Genomic DNA, 6,865 nt, shown 5'->3' with positions numbered 1-6,865 from the left:
ACGAGAAATTTTTACTAACCAGGTTTCGGATGAATTTGTTTAATCATTTGCTTGTAAGGCCAAAATGTTCTGTTTTTAACAAAGAGGCAGCTCCCTGCGGCTGCAACGGAAAGTCTCTGCAGGACATGCTGCATTTTATGTTTTTATGTAAATTGTGTGAATTCCTCCGTAAACGCTATCTGGTCCCTCTTTTAAAAAAAACTTAATTTTTGTCAGGTTAGGCCAGCCATGATGTATTTACAATTATTGTAAAGTGATTGCATACTTTTTATACTAGAATTTTTAAAATCAGTTGTCAAATACAGAAAGTCTATGGACTTATAATGAACTTTTTATGAAATTTTTAAAGTATTTTAATAACTGTATGTTGCTATTGAGATCATTTAAGAATGCACTGTCACTTCTTTCTTCCTTTCATATACTGACGTTCCAATGCATCGTAACAATTATTACTTAGTGTTTTAAATTAATTATTGATTATACTCTGATGTTGACATTATTTTCCACAATTAATTTTTACCCTGATGTATTTGTTTGTGTAACTTTTATGGTTTGTAATTCAAAACCGAAATAAAGTTTCTTGAATTGAATAGTGGGGATTACAAGATGTAGGGATCAAGTGTAACTGATACTAGTAGGCAGTATTTTTTTAAGAGTGCTTGGTTCGGAGAAGCACAAAGTCAGAAATGAAAGAATGAAGAAAAAAACGAATTGTTCTAACCTATACCATACAATTTGCATGCAGCTCTTTGATGACAGTTTATAAGTCACTATGCTATATTACGACTGTAACTTGCGAGCTGCATGTGACAAAAGGATCTCGGTGACAAAAGTAGTAATCCACTAAGCTGTTCACATACATTACAGTTTTGTGATCTGCATGGTACACATTCTTTGCTGCAGGCATATTAACCCTCTGTGCTACTTGATGTTGAGTCAAAACTGACACTAGACAAAACTCTGTTCTAGCTCCAGCAGGAACATTATTCACCAGTGTTATCTTGACATTGTTATTATTGCTTTAAATCTGGGGGACACAACAATTCTGCAGCAAGTGCTTTTAAGCTCAAAAGTTATTTTTTAACTCAGTGCCCCTTTAAGGTCAGCTGCACCGGTGGCACCACCGTAAAGCCGGCCCTGGCTGACATGGAGTTCAGACTGGACATTGTCAATGTATGAGTGAAATAAGCATTGGGAAAGCCAATAGGTCTCACCTCTCTAAAAGGGATTGGTTTTGTCAATGTCTTTTAGCCATGTTGTACAGCAGAGTGGCTGTGCAACATGGCTAAAAGTAAAGTTAGAAAAAAAGAGTAATGACGAAGCCAGCATAACTGCATCTTAGCACTTTTTGTCTTATGGCGCATGGGGGAGGGAAAGACAGACAAGGAGAGGGAGAGTGGGGATGGGAAACATGGACTACAATACCAGCATCAGGATGGTAAAAAAAAAGTGCTGTGAATGTGCCAGCACTGGATTTGTCATACTGCTTTTTTTCTTATGGCTCTTATCCCTTATCACATTAAGTAGGTCCATCTTTGGGTAAGGCCTACTGGGTACCGATGACAGCACCAAGCTCTGCCTGAATGGAGTTACTGTAAGGGTTAAAGATCACATCGATCCATACTGTGTGTAGAAAGTCACTCACTGCAACTCAGCAGCAAAGGCAAGTAGGGCTAGGTTCTCTGCTTATTTGTTGTACCTGCTGTGGGGTCAGGTGGATGTGATGTAAGTATTTGGATTGTATTAGTTGGAATCATGCAGTTATTGACGATTCTCGAAGTCCCATTAGAGCCATCACCCACTCAACATTATCCAGCTCCCCGAGACCACCCTCTCATTTCTCTCTCGTAGGTTTGGGAAGGAGTCTGGTGTAGTGATTAGCAATGTTTTCTATATAAAAGATAACCAGCCTCTATCAGGAAGGGGAGCTACACTCCATTTCGCCTTGATTGAGGTGATTCTTTTCTGGTAATTCTTCAAGCATGGTTCAGTGTAGCTGGTTGGCATGTCTCAGCTGCAGGTATCTGTAAAATTGTGAACATCCCAACCCAAACTCTTCTTGCAGTTCAGTAAATGATTTAGGGCCAGATGTATCAAAGGGTTTTACCCTTTCTGTGTCTATGGGAAAATGTGTTCATACATATGGCCCTTAATGCTAGTGCCATGTACAACATGACCCAGAGAAGTAACGCCTATGGAGTCTCAACCCTGGAACCCCTCCAACATTGAAGCATCTGACAGAAGGGTTCCATGCCATTGGGGCATCTCTCCAGGCTGTCTACCCGAGGACCTTAAAAGGTGGTTTCCAGATTTGTAAATCCACTCCTGTCACTGGGGCTTTCTGTGGTGGTAGTCTGCCTCCACAGAGGAAGTAAATGGTTGCTCATGAACTTGTTTTCCAACCTATAAACTAGGTCAACTATAGGACCGTAGATCCAGTCCCTGAGGACAAGAAGTTGGGACATTCTGTTAAAAAGTACTTTATTTAAACACAATCACAGACATGGTGGTCTGCTGATCCTTGCAGGCCACCATCCCTGTGATTGTGACGAATTGGATTGAATCGCAATTTGAGACCTACTAAGTGAATAATAAGTAGGCAGGCCAGATTGTGACTTAATACCATTTGGACTTTTGCGTTCATAAAATACCATATTAGTCGCTAATATTGCGACCAGTTTTTTACAATCAGTTGCTAGTTCTCCGGGTCCTTTGTGTTTTCTCCTGTTCTGGGAAAACAGGCACTAAAACTAAACACATCGTATCTAAAAATGGGAATGGGGTCTTAACATATTGTTAAAGGCTACTATATTCTATTGCTGGGAAAAGGGTGCTTTGGTAGTTAAAAGGTTATATGCAATCTAAGCATCAAAAACACAATTTCAGACACAACATATAATATTTCTGATATGTTCATAAACATATTTCATCGATAGTCCTACATTTTTAGGGCGTCTCAGGTATACAAACCACCATGATGCTTCCACACATTGGGGGCTGGATATACGACTCCTCTTACTTAATTTTTCTCAGCGTTCGGTGCATTAAATAATCTTTTATTCACTAGTTAATTAACATGTCTGGTTGTCTAGTCAAGATAACAAAAGCTTTCGGTATGTATTAAAATGAGTACAAATGAACTCACTAAATATCCAGCATTTTCAAAGTGCCTTTAAATTCACGTCTCCTTAGAAGCACTTCATTGCCGACTCCACCTAAAACTGGTCACTAAACTATAATCATTGGGTATGTAGTGTCTATTAAATTATAATTCATTCATGCAGTTATTTATTCATTCAGTATAATTAAGCTAAATCGAAATACTGCATCATCCTAATTGCATTTACTTTTACCCATTTCTGATCATGCCTGCTGGATGTGCATACAGACGGCACGATTAAATGTGCAGCGTTCCCCACCTATAATGCTCACCCCGCTGGTGAACAAGCAAAGAAAGCACACTAATCCAGCACCTACAGGCCGAATGTATTATCTTCATCCTGTTACCAAAATATAGGTGTTAGCATAAAGGTTAAAACCAGGAATTAATTTCCACTGATCTTACTGTACTATTGTCTCCATTCTTGTGGTAATTCTGTTAGTGAACACAGCCTCAGTGGCTATTTAAGACAGTAACAGACCTTTCCAAAGCACGTACTTTAGCTTTTATCAATGGTGGTGTTGATATCGAGAAAATCTGAGCCAATTCTTTTTTTTAAAAAGATGTGGTCAATTTGCTTTTAGCAATTATTGAGATAATTTTACGGAGCCACCACACTTTTATCTGGGGGTACATTGAGGACGTGGGGAAAAGAGGGTGGCTAATATGTGTCCCATGTCAACGTTCCCTCCTCCACTTCGAGCTTCCAAGTGGCCATTGTCTGCAGGCCCAACAAAGGCAGTCAAGTGATCATATATGTCTGTCCCTGATAAGACCTTGATCTCTCTAAAAAAAAGTGTAAATGCAGAGCCCACCATCAGATATCTATTCAATCTTCACAGTTGCATCACTAACAATGACCTTGGCATCCACCTCAGGACTGACACATTCTAACATGTTCCCACCCCAAACTCCAGACAAAACATCCTTTAAAGTTCTCTCTGTGCTCCTAGCAGACCAAATCTTCTCACACCACCACCTCCTGGAATTAGGCACTTTTAAATTCTTTCTAGAAGACCCATCAATAATGTACCTGTGACAGAACCTTAACATAGGGATTCCCTCAAAGAGGCACTCGCACATGAAATGCCTAGGAAGGTTCAGCGCAGAATACAGGTCACCAGCTTCAGTCATTCCAGTCAAGTGGCCCGATCACCACAGATTTTCATTTGTCAGCTCCCAACTAAACAAAGAAGAATAGAACAAACCATTGTACTTTGTAATAAAACATGACCTTCAAAATGGAAGTATCTCAAAAGCTCAATCGCAACCTTTCTCCCTTTTCCATCCTGGAGTCGCTAAGGACAGACTTAGCTAAAATGGTAAACAGGGAAATATTAAGGCAGCAATACAACAGTATTTTTCTCAGCCAATTTGAAACAGCTAAAAAACTCCTCTAGCTGTAGACACCAGAGAACCTATCATGAGGCCATCTGCTCTGTCAAAGTCTTCACTACTGCAGACATGGGTTGTTATGTTAATCGTTTATATAGAGCACAATTGTAGGGTTCTCTGGCTCTAAAGAAGGTTGTACTCAGAAAAAGAGACTTGCTACAATTTTGAACGATGCCATTGCTCAAAGTAAAGCAAGGTCCTAAAACGTTTTATGAAGATAGAATGATTTGTTTCCAACAAAGGGTGAAGAGGAAGTGCATTTCATTCCTTGGTGACCGATACTGAGAAGGAAAGCCTCCCAAACCTTTCCCTCTGCAGCGAGGGACCCAGAGCCTGACTCCTATAGACATTCTCAAAGTTACAATTTTGCTTGACTATAGGATGGCCCAATCTGGTGAAAAAGCCCGATAGATAAAGCAAATTCTCTTAATATGCCTTATTTTGCCAACAGTCAAGGAATGTAGTTCAGCTAGAAGGGGTGAGATGTGTGGGAGTTTAGGCAGACTCAGCGAAGAAGCAATCGCTTCAAAGTGGCTCAGTGTTTCATGAAGCCCCATATGCAATGCACACTCCATGGGTAACTCGCCAGGCACATTGTTCTTTAGAAATGTACAAAAATAATAACCAGCATCACATTGTAATTTCCAAGCTGAAAAACTCTATCCCCACTTTCTAAAACAAGCATTGGCATAGCCCGTAGGTCTCGCCGTGGGACTCTACACGTTTCAAGCCAGAGCCACTGGCTCTGTCAAGTCTTTAACCCCTTGCGTGCTGCCGTCGACCGTTGGCCGTCACAAGCACTTCCTTCGTAGTGCTGCGCACGTCCAACGGTTGACGCGGCCCCACCCTCGCATGGAAACGCCCGCACCGCGGCGGAAACTCCGCCGCGGTTAATGGGTTACGCTTTGTTGTAGAGCAGCGTGGCTGCTGTTCAGCATGTTGAATAGTCATAATAAAAAAGTCTTATAAGTATTTTGTTACCCTATGTGTAACCAAGAAGACATTATGCACAATTGAACAACCCTATTAAAAAAGAATTAACATAAAAAATGTCCTCTGTTTTTTTTGTCCTTGCAATGCTGGCAACTTCCTTGTGCTCTCTCCAATGCTTGCCAGTTTTAGCTTCCCCTTGTCATGGGGGTGGGACACAAACAACAGGAGGGAGGTGGTTGGGAAACAGCACCTGAACTACAACACACGCAGCGTACAGACAAGAGAGGAGATTAAACAGATGCCACATTCTGAGGGCCTGACTCAGGTGGTGCTGAGTGACACTGAAGTGGTGCTGAGTGACACTGAAGTGGTGCTGAAGTGGTGGGTCTATGCTGATGCTGAGGCGGTGCTGAGCTGGTGGCCCGCTGATGCTGAAGTGGTGCTGAGGTGGTGCTGTGCTGATGCTGAAGTGGTGCTGTGCTGATGCTGTGGTGGAGCTGCGCTGGTGCTGAGTTGGTGTTGCACTGGTGGTGGTGCACTGATGCGAAGGTGGTGCTAAGTTGATGTTGGGATGGTGCTGTGCGGATGCTGAGGTGGTGCTGCGGGGGTGCTGTGGTGGTGTTGAGTGATGGTAAGGAGATGCTACCCTGGTAGTGAGGTATGCTGGAGTGGTGCTGAGTGATGCTGAGGTAGGTCGGCGCTGGTAGTGAGTTGGTGCTGCACTGGCACTGAGGTGGTGCTGCATTGGGACTGAGTGAGGATGAGGTGGTGCTGTGCTGGTGTGTGGTGGTGCTCAGGTGCTACTGAGGGATGCTCAGGTGGTGCTACAGTGGTGCCGCTGAAGTGGTGCTGAGTGATGCTAATTGATGCTGAAATGGTGCTGCGCTAATGCTGAGGTGGTGCTGCAGTGGTGTTGCACTCATGCAATGGTGCTGAGGTGGTGCTGTTCTGATGCTGTGGTGGCGCTGAGTGATGCTGTGCTGGTGCTGATGCTGATTGCGGCCTTTGTGTGAGGAGGTAATCCACTGATGAAGCACGTCACCTTTGGGTGAGAGAGGGTTCTTGTTCTATAAGAGGTTCTCCCCTCCTTTTTGTTTGGGACACTAAGCCCGGCACACAGACTGCTATAGTGCTTGTCTTACCATACTCCACTTTTCTTGAGGCGTACTTGTTGTGAGTTTATCGGTGATGCTTATCACACCATTCTCGATCTTCTGCTCCCCACTAATTGTTTTGTTATCAGGAACGATAGGCTAGGTAGAGTCGGGGAGGCGTTTCTGCCATCTTCTGAAACACCCTTCAATGCAGGAAGCTACCCAGTAGCTCTTTCTCTACATTCGAATGCCTTACTCTAGAACTTCATGTGCAGCGGAATTC

Source organism: Lissotriton helveticus, chromosome 2_1 (assembly GCF_964261635.1).
Source record: "Lissotriton helveticus chromosome 2_1, aLisHel1.1, whole genome shotgun sequence".
Taxonomy (NCBI): domain Eukaryota; kingdom Metazoa; phylum Chordata; class Amphibia; order Caudata; family Salamandridae; genus Lissotriton; species Lissotriton helveticus.
Note: the sequence above shows the minus strand (reverse complement) of the source record.